The following is a 15,039-nucleotide window of genomic DNA, read 5'->3' as shown; positions in this document are numbered from 1 at the left end:
TGTCTAGCCGACGAACGGAGCCGAGTCGGGACTGTCGGGAGTGGGGAGCGCTGAGCGCGAGTCTCTGCGTATGCGTCATCGCTAGTCGCCGCACACTAGTCTCCGGAGAACTGGACAAAACAGCCTCGAAAAGTGACTTCATCGGCGATCCAGTACTTTGCGACTCTATTGTACTCTATGGGCAAGGCGGATAAAGAATGGTGGTCGCATTTCGATTTTGGCTGCCATCTTGAAGCGTTGTGACGTCAGGAGGGTACGGGTTATGCCGTGCAATCCGAGGTTGAGTCGGCCCCCCCGGCCTCGGCCAGCCCATGTACCCGATGTACCCGATACCGTGTGACGTCCAGAGGGTACGAAATGCGACCACCATTCTTTATCCGCCTTGCTGTTGATAAATAATAAGTTGGTAATCCAGAATTTAGAGCAGTAATCTGTAATTTCTTTCTTTTTCAGGGACATGATTTGATCCTAGCAACCGTCTCCCTCTTAATTTGTTGAACAGGTACATTGTTTTCCATGTTTAAGGAGTACTTAGAGCGAAGGCATGATCAATGAGTTTACATTTCACTGCTATTTTCCCACGAATCACGAATCATCCTCCCACAGTGTTTTCATCCACTATCCTTTCAAAGCTAGGTTGATATTGTCTAATGAGTGAGCATTAGGCCTTGTCTCCACGGGCCGTTTCATGGGACTTGTCCCTGGAAAGAATCCCACTCACGAAGTTGGGAAAAATATTGAGTTTATCAACATTTTGCCCAGTACCAAGGTATGGTCCTTGTACCCCTAGGACCCACTGAGAGAGGAAGATGTGAAAACGAATTGTGCGATATTTCGTCGATTACTCCATTGTTAATGTTTTTTTAGTTATAATAATGTGTATATTTGTCAATTGAGTGCAATTATTATTTTAATCCCGGTTAAATACTCGACTTTAACTAATTTATCTTCCTGCGCAAAGTAGTCCTAGGACTGTATGAGTCCCCTCTCGTGGAGACGGTAACTGGGATAAATCCCAGAAGTCTCATTCCTGCGGTTCGAATTTGGGACAAATCCCATGAAAATGTCCCGTGAAGACAAGGTGTTAGTTTTAAAACTACAACCAGAGGGACCCATTTAGAGGTGTCGTCAGCTAAGCTGACGGTTGTTTACTTTCGGTTTGCAAGTGCCAACGACGAATTTGAGCCTCTGAACAAAGCGGCGTTCGCAGTTATTCACATTGAAAACATTAGTCTCATGATCGTATTGTAAAATGACTACTTATCAGTTATGCGTTGCAACTTTTTTGTGGTGGTGATTTCTGTGTGGCTAGAAATTAAAGTGTTACAGGGTTTGAAAGTATTAAAAAACTTATCTAAGCTTGTGTTCTTGCTTCTGAGAGAGTCTGATGTTTTCATGTGGATAGTAGTGACGCGAAAACGCCTGCAAACCGAAAGTAAACAACCGTCAACTTAGCTGACGACACCTCTGACCCCCTGAAGATGTGAGAGATGGGCAAGAGATGCAGGTGCTACTTTCAATCCATGTACCATTGGGCACTCATCACTCACCTTTTGGGGATTCAGCTTCATGCACCATCCACAATCCGCCACACTAAGTGGCTGTAAGTCTTGAAATGAATTATGCAGATTTAATCGCAGTATCCCAAGTAGCATTGTCATCTACTTTCTAGGTGGCGCTCATCAAGAAAATGTCTACTTTCTAGATAGAACAATTTTCTTGAAAGAAAATAGGTATAAAGTGGATCTGGAAAATAGACATAAGAAAATACATTTTTTCCTTGTATTTTCTTGAAAGAAAACATTAAGAAATTGGCTAGAAAATAATTCTACTTTCAATAAATTTTCTCTCTTTTTTACAGACGGAAAGTTGATAGAAAGTAGACCTATGAAATAGATCTATTTTCTTTGATAAGACTTGTGACTCGCAATGTTTTATCTTTCTATTTTCTAGATAACTCTCATTTTCTTGGTATTTTCTAGAAGTTTTCTTAATATTTTTTATTCTAGGAAAAAATTCTATTTTGCTACTTGGGATCTTAAGGGATGGCGGAGACTGTGCTGTATGTGTGTAGCATCTATTTGCGAGAACCATGTGAACCAGCATGACCTCATAGGTCCATCATAGCAATATTCAAGACCAATCTACACAGCAGGCCAATTATTGAAAGTTTTAAGCATCCCTATTAGGTAGTCATCGAAATGTGATATATTGCATGGTTAAGATAGGGCTGTGTCTTGTCTTATCATGCTGACAAGGTTTCATTAATCGCCGCGCAGATAAGTCATTCCCAAGGACAAGTTTTGGATCTCTATTGCACAGTGACGTGGTATTGGGTGCCTGCAATGTATTATTTATGGGAGCAGCCAATGTGATGGAGCATTGAGTGCTGCCAAGTTACGGCCAGGAGGAGGAGTAGATTCCAAAAAGATGCGCACTAACTGACCTGTGTAGATTGGTCTTGGTTACATTGGCAAAGTTCATCATGCATCAGGATGGAGGAGCTACAATCCATTTCTTAGATACTTAGAATACACCCTAGCAAAGGGCCTAATCATTTGCAAGATAATTGGCGATTGCCCAAATTTTACAGCGTTAATTGTAATGTGAAGTCAAGACTGAATTAATGGAGCTTGGAGCAACTTAAGTACTCTTACTGATTTTAGGAAAGCTGGATATTGGAATTATCGGATCTGGCTGATGATAAGAGGCTTTCTTAACGCACTGCTGCAAGAAAGTGTTAGGGACTGAGCAGAGAGTAGACATCATAGGTATTTCATCTTCTGCAGCTGTAGGTTCATCCAGTTCAATTGTAGTTAGGAATAATAGCTAACATTCGAGAGCTACTATGAAATAGTATGAAAGATACAATAACATAGCCGCTGCAAATGGTTTCCTGGAGACTACCTACTTACAATTAGTCTGAGAAAACAGGTTAAGGGTGATTTCACGATAATAGGAATAGTCGTGTCGCCGTGGGTTGTGAACGACATAGGGCAGAACGATTGAAAACCAAATTAATTAATCAATAGGAATGATGTCCCTGAACCTATTCATGCTAAAAAATATGATGAATTATTATTATATTCAATAATATGAGACTTTAAAGGCCAAAAATGTCCGGTCGGTTACGCGTCGCCAACCCCGATTTTGAAGCAAAAGAGCAATTTGCGGTAACAAATCAGTACTGATCATGAATTCTTTGGCAATATTTGCTGAATAGAGACTCTAGTGTTCAAGAAAATTGCCAGTTTGAACTGAAATGTTTATTATTGAGCGGGAAAAGTCATAAGAAAGAGGTGTCGCCACATTTGGCGACAAATTTTTGCAGTTGTATTAAATGCAGTGTTTATCTCGTCAGATGGAGTCAGGAGTTTCAAAACTGCCATCAAATTGTTCGCTGAAGTCTTCTTGACAAAACCATTACTGATAAGTCAGTTTTTTTTACAATGAAAACTTTAATCATTATGAAAACTAGTGATTTTTACGTGCGTAGCACTAATTCCTCACTACGCAAAAACCTCAATTTAATAGTATTAAACTAAAAGGAAGTCTCCAAAGTTTAGAAAACTTTTAAGGCAGCATTAATTCCACCTCATAACTCAAGAATTGCCAAGTTTCATCTTTTGTATCATCTTTAATCTCACATTTTTGAGTGTCGGTTACGCTGTGTCTGTTACGTAACCGACACAATTTGGCAGGGCCGCCATGTTTGCGTGGACCTCCAGCAGTCCCGCGGGAAGCGCTGATACCTGATTCAATGGCTTGTTTATCAATCACTTTAACTTTGCACTGAATCAAAATAGAGCGTGCCAAAGCTGGAAAAAGGAAGTTTAATACCTTTAAAATGAGGTAATGAAATCCTGTTAAAATTGGTGCACTTTTATTTCTAAGGTATTTCACATTTTAACTATTCCTGTTATCGTAAAATCACCCTTAAACTTAAATGTATAAAGACCGACTCCAGGAAGAGCTCAATGGGCTTAACTGTGCAGTTAAATTTATGCACTGCGCCCAATAAGTCAGTTAAGTCATTTTTTTTATTGTGTCATTCAAAGGTAGTAAATGACCGAAGCCTACAGTTTTTTTCCTAATTTTTTTTTGGTGACTGCAAACCATAGGGTACAATGATAATAGAGTCGCAATGTTCTGGAGCGCCAATGAAGCCACTTTTGGAGGCTGTCAGTGTCTCCGCGGCCACAGATTATAAATAACGCAAGATGGGATGCAATGGAACACGCTTATCGGTTAAATAAGACGCATAATCAGAAGCCAGCATTTGATGCGGGAAATCTGAATTCGCATGCTGCGCAGCAATTTTTACGATTTCTCAATGCGTTAATTTGACTAACAATGTTCTTATCAATATTTTTCGAACTATAAAAATGAATTTAAAGCCATACTTTTTTAAAAATAAAAAACAAGATTTCGACATGCTAAATTATTTTGGATGTGAATGTTTGAAGTTATCGAAAAGGTGATGTTCGGAAGCACATCTCACATTCATTCATGTTTGACAGTTTTAAGATGTGTTAGCTAATGGATTGCAAGCGGGTTCATAAGTGCATTCCTTGGTAAATGTTAGTTATTAAGTTATTGGTTGTCAAATAAAACTAGCCTAGGAATAAACCCTGTCATAATATTCAAATGTAAGCTCATGTTTTTTACGGCAAAATGTGAGTTTCTACTTTTTCAGGCGGAAGGCTTCATTTATGTAATTTTAAAATTTACAAGTAAAAGTACTAAAAACTTTTTTTGTATTTTAATTAGAATCGGCAATAACTAACACCAAAGATACATACGAATCACTTATTGCAGAAATGTTAACTGTTCAGAAAATGCAAAAAACTGATTTGAGTAAACTATAAGCTTTTGGAAAAAAAATTTTCGAGGTTTTCTTTTGTCCCCCAAGTAGACTGACAATTTCCATAAAAAATGTTTACATGATACTCTTTCTGGGTTGTAAATAATGACACTTGAAGGAAGAGCATTAGTGCCCTTTCTGTAATACATGGGGGAAGGAGCCATAAAGAGTGATAGAATGAAGCCAGAAAATTATTTTAGCCCTTGTTTTTCATCTCAAATGTACGGCAATGATGCATGTTTATAGCGAAAGTTGGAAATTGTATATCTCCATTGCAACGTTTCAAAATTTCTGCTCTCTTTTTATACTATTTTTTTAAAGAGAACTAATAGAGATTTTCCCATGAAATTTTCAGAAAACAATCTTGATGGTGTGAAGAAAATTTACACAAAATTTCAATAGAGAATACTTAAGAACAAAAAAAAGAAGACGTCGCAATTGGCAATGTCGCAATTGATGGTATGCGATTTCGAACTTTCACCATGTGGTTTGCCCACAGCTATGTAAATTTTAATAAAAATATTTCTGGCTTATTTCAAGTCAAAAAAAAAAAAAAGTATCCTTTGAAGTTCAATAGCGTAGTAATCTTCTACCTACTTCCTCATCCAACCTGTTTAGGGCTCCTCTCACTTCCCACAGTTCAGTTCTCACTCCTTTCATTTTCAGCGTGAGTGAAGCGTGTAGCGCGATCACTGTCGTTTCGAAACGCAAAACTAACCTCTCAATCGTATCAAAACAAAACAAACGACGAGTTGCCGCTGCCGATGCGCGCGTACCCAGTGGGCATGTACTGCAGAAACGGCACTATATTGCTGCAACAGTGCCCTTTCTGCTCTACGTGAGGAACTTAACCCCTGTCAAAAACACATAAAAAATGCGAATATAGTGCCCTGTCTGCACTACAGGATGTGTCCACATACACTAATGCGAAAACCGCAAAAAACTCAATTTCGAAAAAAATGTCGATTGTGCCCTTTCTGTAATAGCTGATTTGGTGTCACAAAAGTCCGTAGCCCCCCTCGTAACTTTTGAACGGTTAGAGATAGAAAGACGAAACTTTGGGAATGTTCCTATCTTAAAGGGGACCATCTTCTAGAGGGATCAAAATTTTTGTCCCCCCCTCAGGGAGGGCGCGGGGGCCCCCAACTATTTTTTTTTCAAATGGTAACCCCTATCTTGTGATACATCATTAGAGAGAACATAAATAACAAAGAATTTTGGCGCAAACCGCAGATCAATATCTTAACTTTTGACCGAGTTATGATAGGTCAAAGCTCAAATTCGACCTATTTTCAAAAAATCATAAATCCGGTTCAAATTATCGTAAAGAAGAAAATAAAACGGGAACATTTACCGAATTGTGTCCGCTTTTAAGTAAAAATTGCAGAAATCACTTCGATTTAATTTTAAGGGGGGTTTCGGACCCCCAAACAAGTCATTTTAAAGGTCATAAGCTTTTCCCGCGAAATGAACCAATTGCCCCTTACTTTGCCTTAACATTATCTTGGTAAGTTCAAAATTAGTTCAACAATGCGTTTTCAAGTCCCCAAATTTCGGGTAAAGTTCAAAAAACGAAAATTAAGGTGATTCAATCCAAGCATTTAAAGATCATGGTTTGGTGCCGGTCCATTTTGGGGTCTACCATTCGCCGAAACATGGGTCTGAAGGCCAATTTTTGCGAAAAATGCGGGTTTTTTGGCATTCGACGCGCTATTTCATGACGATTCCTTCGGAGGAACATAAAGTCCTTCAAGTAGGTATGTTCATTAGGGTTGTAAAAGAGCCACTTTCGCCAATTTTCGTCTATGTCAATAGTATCATAGTTAGTCGATGTCTCATAGTTAAAAAATTTTTTTTAGAATGTTCCTGTTTTTCATCAATGTTTAAAATGGCCTAAAAAAGGCGACTCATCTTACACCAGAATTGAACTTTTTTGGCAGAAAATGGCTGCGGATGGTCCAAACCTTCCTCCAAGACCTTGTTTTATTCAAGGCCCACCCAAAAAAGCCGGTGTTGCCATATTTTATTGCCTGAATTCACGGAAAATCTAGTATTTCAGAATTGGAAGGCTGTTTCGGAAATTTTTTCCAATCATAAATTGGTCTTGCGGCCATTTTGTCACCGATTTCGACTGCCAGACCGATTCATTTGCGTTAGGGGCATAAAATTCTACATGGTGGTAAAATTTCATGCATAGATCTCTCCAGTTTTTTGTCAAATTTTTTTGAAATTTGAAGTCTTATGGCCATTGAACGTCACCGATATGACCTGCCAGACCGACTGACCTTCAATCATCAATAAAATAGACATCGAAAAAAAGTGGTGGCATTTTTAGATCTTTCCGGTTGAAACTCTTCGGGCGAGCTCTTGGACTAAAATGTCTGATATCATTTGAGGTTAAGATTTTTTAAGTGCACGTGCGCCCTTAAACTACAACAAGCGAAATGGTAAATAATTCTGCTGGCAGTCTCCTTCGATTAGTCTCTGACGCATCCAACTTGCCTTTGAAGCAAGTTTACTTAGTTGCCTGAGTCACTAATGTGAGGAAACATCATTGGGTGTGTTTCTTACGAGAAGGTGCTGTCTTGAAAAACCCCCTAAAGTATTTAAATAGGTTTCCATTAATTCTCTAGGTGATAACCTATCTGATTTTCTTCCAACAGTATGTTGTTCAAAAAACAAGGAATGCAAGCACCTGATATGCTTTGCGGGAAGTATCATAAACCCCTGTCATTTTTAAATGGCAATGAATTATCAATTATGCAATTATATGAGGGAATCTATGCTGCGATTGGGAGTGGCAAGGATTTCGGATTTGTTGAGTTTTTGGGGAGATATCGTAATGGGAACGCTGCAAAACCACGTAAGAGGCCGAAATCAGGTAAATGCATGTAAATATAGAGTCTGGTTACCTCTCTCGGATCTCATAGGCTTGACGGGGTAGCTATCGCTCCTTAAAATGTAGACTAAAAATCAGCCTGAGAAGGGAACTACACACAAATATTAATTTTTAAAATTTATGATACCTGATCCAGCTTTTTTCAACTATGGAAGGAGGTACCACAGGGCTCACAAGAGCAGTTAGAAGCTTTTTTTTGAAAAGCGAGGATCCCTACTCAAGCACCCTTTCGTCTTTCAATATTTTCTCATCAAGTATGTTTTCAAATGCAGGTAGAAAAAACCAGGTATCCGGAATCACTACTAGAGCCTTCCCAAACATCCTCTCAGTCTCACAAGCACCTCTCCGTGAAATATTAAAAGTCAGGAAGATTTTACTATTCTCTGGCAGCTACCTACGAAATTAGTGCGAAATCGATTGCAGAAGCGATAGCAAACGCTAAAGAAAAGGGTGATGAATTCATGAGTAGAGCACATGACGAAGAACAAGTAGGTTTCTTTCATTTTCTGTTGTTCATATGTTTTTTGAGCGCGCTATGCTATAGCGGGCTCATTGGAATACGCCGCGAGGCGGCTGGTAGATCTAGATGCTAGCCCCATTCCACCCGGGTTATTTTTAAAGTCTCCCAGTGGTGGGAACGTAGTTGTATTTTCTCATCGTGATAATTAAACGTGGAGACCGCTTAGAGTGCAGGTTGCAATTTTTACTTTCTCGTTCCCCTAGGGTAGAGGAAGTATTGTCATCCTCCGAGGAAAAAAAAAAAAGAAATGGAAATTTCATCATTTCTAGACGTGTTAAGGTCCCAGGAGTTAAAATAACCATAGGTACATAAAAAAATGTGTGTCTGTCCGTCAGGCATTCCCCAAATTTGTGTATAGCGATATCTCAGAATCTATCTGTTGGATTTCATTCAAAATTTGCAGAGGAGACCATATCTATGGTCTCCTTATGCACGTCAAACGATTTTGGGGTACACTAAAATTTGGGGTGGATAGGGGCCATGTTCGATTCTTAGCAAAATCACACGGAAAGCGCATTTTGGAGGACTGTAAATTTTGGAAAATGAAAGTATTTTTCTAAGTAACCCAGTTAAAGTGTTTATGACGGCGCGGAGCGCCGGCTACAGCGAGAAAGTCTTGTGCGATCCTCGCACCATGATGGGTGGGGGCGATGCCCCCCCACATGCCGGCGTAAAGCGCCGGTACGCGGTGCTTACGCCGCGCATAAATTGGCATACCAATCTACGAAAATCGATGCAATAGAAGTCGAGATAGCATTTTAGGCCACATCCGCCATCTTGGATTTACGAATTTTGAAAAAGTGGCTGAAAATTCGAGTTTCTGGTTGAAAAATACTATCTGGTACCAAGTTTCACTAAAATCGATGCGATAGGAGCCGAGATAGCATTTTAGGCCACATCCGCCATCTTGGATTTACGAATTTTGAAAAAGTGGCTGAAAATTCGAGTTTCTCGTTGAAAAATACCACCTGATGTCAAGTTTTACGAAAATCTATGCAATAGGAGCCGAGATACGGGGTGCAGGAATGATGTGTCACCAAGGAGGAGAAGAACACGGAGAAACCAACGACAAGGGTCTCGTGACGTCATAGCAATGATTGGTGGGTCACTGGACAGTGGACACCATACAGTCGTTTTAACAACCGCTTGTAACTTGCTGATGTATCTTGGCCTTCACTGCCATGCCAAAATGACAGCCAATCGGAAACCCTCTTACATGGCTTCGCAGCTTGCACGTGTAACCAATGAGAATATTTTCAAACGGCGATCTGCTCTAAGCAAATTAGTAACTACCTAAATATTAGAGAGCTTTAGCAGGACATAAATAGTAGGGCGGATAAGGGGAAAAAGTTCCCAGAATCGTGCATTTCTGGAAGAAAGCATGAAACTTTCAGGATATCATCTTTACCTATAGAAGGTTCAATTTCGCAAGTGAGCCCAAAATTCTGAGGCCATGGCGGCCGGGGGGGCAGGGGGCCCTGATTTCGCTATGTTTTGCCGAATTTTCGCGTTGAATCATTGTTAGAACGCCGTTAAAAATGTAAAATGTAATCAAAACTTGTGTAAAAGTCATTAGTAGGCTCTCTCAAACAGTATCCTGAAATGTTTTCTCTGTCCGACCCCGGAACACCCCTCAAAATGCCTAAAATTCAAAATGGCGCCCATAATAAGGCCTCCGAAATATCGGTATTTTCACTTGTGCATATCCTGTCATGTGATATGTCATTTCCTATGAAATTTTGGTCGTAGATTTCATTAATGAAGTCAAAAGAGTCCTCCGGTCAAAATTGGAGCCCCAAATCCAAGATGGTGGCCAAATTTGAAAGGCAGGAGGGTGCATTTTTTCAAATTGTTACGTGATAAGGCAAGTGATATGTCATTTCCTACGTAATTTCGGTCGTAGATTTCATTAATGAAGTCAAAAAAGCCCCCCGGTCAAAATTGGTGCCCGAAGTCTAAGATGGCGGCCAAATTTGAAAGGCAGGAGTGTGAATTTTTATGAAAAAAAAAGTCACGTGAGATAACAAGTGAGGTATCAATTTACACGCATTTTTAGTCAACAAAACGAATCTAAATGAAATGTAAAACAGTCTTTTACACAAAAATGAAACAAGATAATCAAGATGATTGTCATCATGGCTGACAAGTGAAAAGTGATGAGCCATTAATAGTGAGGTGTCTTACTGATTACTGCACAAACACTCTGAACTCAATTTTAGATGCCGTAAACTTGGAGGATGAACAATTAATAAGTTTCGAAAATAATGTAGAAAACTTTCCATCGGTTTCAGATGGTGGGTCTCTACTCCATCGAGTGCGATCGAAGCATAGGCATGCACTAAGGAATCCATTGCACAAACCTATACTCCATCAAATTGATGAGCAGACACCAATATTTCTTTGCGTTTTCGAAGTGACGTTAAACGCGCAAAATCCGAGATGATCGCTGTTCTTGCATGCGTTTACTGGTTGCGATTCAACCCCTCACATCCACAAAATAGGAACAGCAACTTTATTGTGTATGCTTATATCTGATCCTTACCTGCAAGAATCTGAAGAAAGGTTCTTGGAACCTAATCAAAACCATGAACGGATATAAAGAGCTGGAAAAGAGTAAATCGATGGTGAAACTGCTTAAATACGTATTTCGGTTTGCGGCGTTGCAGACTTCTTGTCATACTTTACTTCCTTCATTAAAAAATACTGAACGTCATTTCTTGAAACTTGTCATTTTTCCAACTGTTGCTCAGAAAGTCAGTAAAGGCTTTTCTAGTGAAGATGAAGCCTCCGCTTATATATTGTGGAAAAATTGAACATACACAGGATAAAAGAGTAATACCTAATAATTTATTGAATCAATTCATAGTGGAAAAATGAAGTATAGCTTGTGAAAATGGCGCCAACATGAAATTCAAGTTCAATCGAAAACATGCGCATAAACAGCGCCAAAATCGGAAAGTTTGATTTCCCGCGAAAGTCGGGTTACAGCGCCCGCATAAACCCGACGGAGGAAACTTGCATTACAAACTCGGGTTTCGTGAAACCCCGGTTTCGAGCCTCGCATAAACGTAGCTACTGGTTACACGTGCAAGCTGCGAAGCCATGTAAGAGGGTTTCCGATTGGCTGTCATTTTGGCATGGCAGTGAAGGCCAAGATACATCAGCAAGTTACAAGCGGTTGTTAAAACGACTGTATGGTGTCCACTGTCCAGTGACCCACCAATCATTGCTATGACGTCACGAGACCCTTGTTGTTGGTTTCTCCGTGTTCTTCTCCTCCTTGGTGACACATCATTCCTGCACCCCGTATCTCGGCTCCTATTGCATAGATTTTCGTAAAACTTGACATCAGGTGGTATTTTTCAACGAGAAACTCGAATTTTCAGCCACTTTTTCAAAATTCGTAAATCCAAGATGGCGGATGTGGCCTAAAATGCTATCTCGGCTCCTATCGCATCGATTTTAGTTAAACTTGGTACCAGTTAGGGTTTTTCCGACTGACGACTTGATAGTCAACAGGGCACCCCGAATACGCACTGGATTGGTGCAGTTCGGCGGTGGCTGGTGCTCGTTCGGGGTGCTCGATTTTCGTAAACAACAATGGCGGCGAGGTTTGCGCGGGTTTTTTGAATTGACGCTGACGTGTATCCGACGCCGCCGCGAAGTGCAGTCTTCGCAGGCGGCTTCTTGTCTGAAGCTTTTAAACTGTTGCAATCTTATTCTTCATCATTATCTCGTAACTTCAGTTGTTGAAATGCCCAGAATAATTTACTTTAAGCGTCAATTGTCAACTTTGTATGTTGAACCTGTAAATGAAAAAGACCTGTGAAAAAGTGAATAATTCATTTTGAAAAAAAAAATGAAGAAAAAAAATAAGTTGTTTCTTTTTCCTTCATGTTTTTTTTTTAAAGGAATAGTTTATAATAAATTAGTTTCACCTTGAAGACCCCCTAAAAGCCTCATTTATCGGCCAGCCTAGGAAGGAAAAAAAAAATATGCTAAAATTTACCGAAAGAAGAAGTTTTAAAAAGTTTTAGAGGAACTGTTGATTCTGAGCCTATCTCCTTCAAAAAAGAAGAAAAGAAGAAAAGAAGAGAAAATAAAGAAAAAAGCAAAAAAACAAAAAAAACTTCAAAGACTCACTAAGCGATAAAAATGTGTTCTAGCTCATTGTTCCAGATTTCCAAAAATCAGCGAAAAAATCTTTGAGCGAGAAATAAACTTTGGAGGCTCATGCGCTAATTGGGTTTGCTTGTTTATTCCCGCGTAATCACTGAACGAGAATCTTGAAGTTTTTACTTTCTCGCTACTCTAGGGTAGAAGAAGTATTGTCATCCTTCAAGAAGAAAAAAAAGAAAGAAAAAGTTGAAATTTCATCATTTGTAGATGTTTTTTTCCTCTTCTTTTCTTTTCTTTCTTCTCTCTTTTTTCTCTCTTTAGATTTAAGAGATTGGAACTTAAATTCTTCACGAACATCTGCAAAATCTCTGAACGGTTTTTGTTTACTTTTTGCCCGCGAATTAAAGACTATTTTTTCTTACAGGTATTTTATTCTTTACATATACTCCGGGAATTTTTTTTGAACAAAATCCGCCAACATCGATTCATGTGCATTTAATTTCGTTAATAGATTGCGTTTATAAATTGAAGTTAAATGACTGACTTAATGCTCCATTGTATGGAAAAATTCGTCAATTAAAGCTGATGTGCCTATGTAAAAAGTAGCGCTGATCAATGAGCGTGGACAGGTTTCAATCAAATATAAAAATTGACATTTTCTGGAAAACATAATTTTCCTATTGCATAAAACGAAAATATGGAAACATCGCATGCCTTCATCAAGGTAGATTTAAAATTATTCACACAGTGTAAAATAATAAGTTTTCTCCATGATTTTCAATGATAATCGCAAACCAAAATCCACACTGCCCCATCGCCCGCATCATAATAAGGGAGGGTTTAAAACGTTTGAGGAAGCTCTGAAGACTAACATTCATGAAATTTGAACTTAATTTGACCAGAGGGTTGAGGGTTATGGTGGTCACACATTGGCCCCTCAGCCCTCACTCTGCCGCCATTTTACCCTTGAAAATAAAAAAAAACTCGAAAGAAAAAATGGCCCCACTTACGATTTCGCGGTTTTTACTTTTTCAATATAGGGACCTCCTCTAACACTTTCATCGAAGAAAATCGCGGGTGGTCTTCATAAAAAACTTAAACTTTTTAAAACGAACGCCGTGTGAGGTAAAATTTTCATTCAGAATTTATTTACCTATACGAGAGATTTAATGGAGATGTTGCATGCGTGAGGGATTTGCGATCTGACCATTGATTCTAATGTAAAAGTTCGCGCGAAACACGATGGAGCCACTTTATTTTGGGGACTCCAAAACTGAAAACATGGCAACCCTGCTAATGTATTTGCTCCCTATCTTTGCATGAGAGTTTGTTTTGATGTAGACGTAGACTCTCAGGGTAGGGTGGGATATCCCCTCCATTTTGGCCTCACTTTGAGCGCTTTTTTTAAGCTTGGGAGACGATTTCTCGTGTTTCTCGCGAACTTTTATATAAGCATCAATGGTCAAATCGCAAATCCCTCACACATGCAACATCTCCAATGGGATCCGGCAGATTAGGGAAATAGCAGCTCTTGATGCCCTTGAAAGAAGCCTACGTCCAAAACTTCTTCTTTCGCGCGGTTAACTTTAGCACACTACTGTTTTTTTCCTTCGTAGGCTGGCCGATAAATGAGGCTTTTAGGGGGTCTTCAAGGTGAAACTAATTTATAATAAACTATTCCTTTAAAAAAAAACATGAAGGAAAAAGAAACAACTTTTTTTTTTTCTTCATTTTTTTTTTCAAAATGAATTATTCACTTTTTCACTGGTCTTTTTCATTTACAGGTTCAATATACAAAGTTGACAATTGAATTTCAGCCACTTTTTCAAAATTCTTAAATTCAAGATGGCGGATGTGGCCTAAAATGCTATCTCGACTTGTATTGCATCGATTTTTGTAATACTAGGTATCAAGGCGTATTTTTCGACGAAAAACTCGAATTTTCTGTCACTTTTTCATAATTCCTAAATCCAAGATGGCGGATGTGGCCTAAAATGCTATCGACTTCTACTGCATCCATTTTCGTTAAAATAGGTACGAGGGGGTATTTTTCGACCAGCAATTCGAATTTTCAGTCCAATTTTCGAAATTTTCAAATCCAAGATTGTGAATGAGGCTCAAATTGCTATTTTACCTTCTGATTTTGATAAATTCATTTTTGCTTAATTTGGTCCCGTTGTCTCAAGTAGCCTATTATTTGTGCTTAAACTCGCTCATTGAGTCAGATTAATACTCACTTTATTCGCTCAAGGTGCTTTCTATAGAATTATTTCAAATTATAGTATATAGTAAATATAATATATATGTAGTATAATTAGTATATTGTAATGGTAAAAACTGTCAAGGGACAGCCATTGATTTTTCACGGAACTCGCATGCTTTGTAACAGGGCCAAGTCTGAAAGGCGTTTGCCATAAGAGTGAATTGGTCCATTTTCCTTGTTGTAAACAATTGTAGTGATAGCGTCATCTGATCAGTAGAAAGTGATATATAATAGCATGGATCTGATTGCCACTGACCCTTTTGAACCATCCCTTCCTCCCTTAATATATTCTGACCAAGTCTGTTTTTTGTTTACAGGAAATACTTAGCAAGAAAAAAATTTAAATCGTCCCTTACTACAAACTAAAGGTAAGC

The 15,039-nt window shown here is 38.9% G+C and overlaps 1 protein-coding gene across 5 annotated transcripts in view; it reads left to right on the top strand.

The window, feature by feature from the left end:
- Positions 1 to 206: 206 nt before the first annotated feature.
- The window catches only part of LOC109033171 (inactive peptidyl-prolyl cis-trans isomerase FKBP6), a 53,623-nt gene continuing 38,790 nt past the window's right edge, over positions 207 to 15,039 (top strand). For 2 of the 5 annotated variants that reach the window (XM_019045647.2, XM_072300897.1), the window contains exons 1-3: positions 346 to 502; positions 8,036 to 8,251; positions 14,983 to 15,033. The gene's annotated coding sequence lies outside the window, so the exon portion shown is untranslated. Of the gene's footprint in view, positions 503 to 5,219; positions 5,324 to 8,035; positions 8,252 to 14,982; positions 15,034 to 15,039 lie in introns of all 5 variants that reach the window. The other 3 variants (XM_072300906.1, XM_019045650.2, XM_019045649.2) reach the window with 3 other exon arrangements.

This window comes from Bemisia tabaci, chromosome 1 (genome assembly GCF_918797505.1).
Source record: "Bemisia tabaci chromosome 1, PGI_BMITA_v3".
Classification (NCBI taxonomy): Eukaryota; Metazoa; Arthropoda; class Insecta; order Hemiptera; family Aleyrodidae; genus Bemisia; species Bemisia tabaci.
Note: the sequence above shows the minus strand (reverse complement) of the source record. Positions and strands in the feature narration are given on the sequence as shown.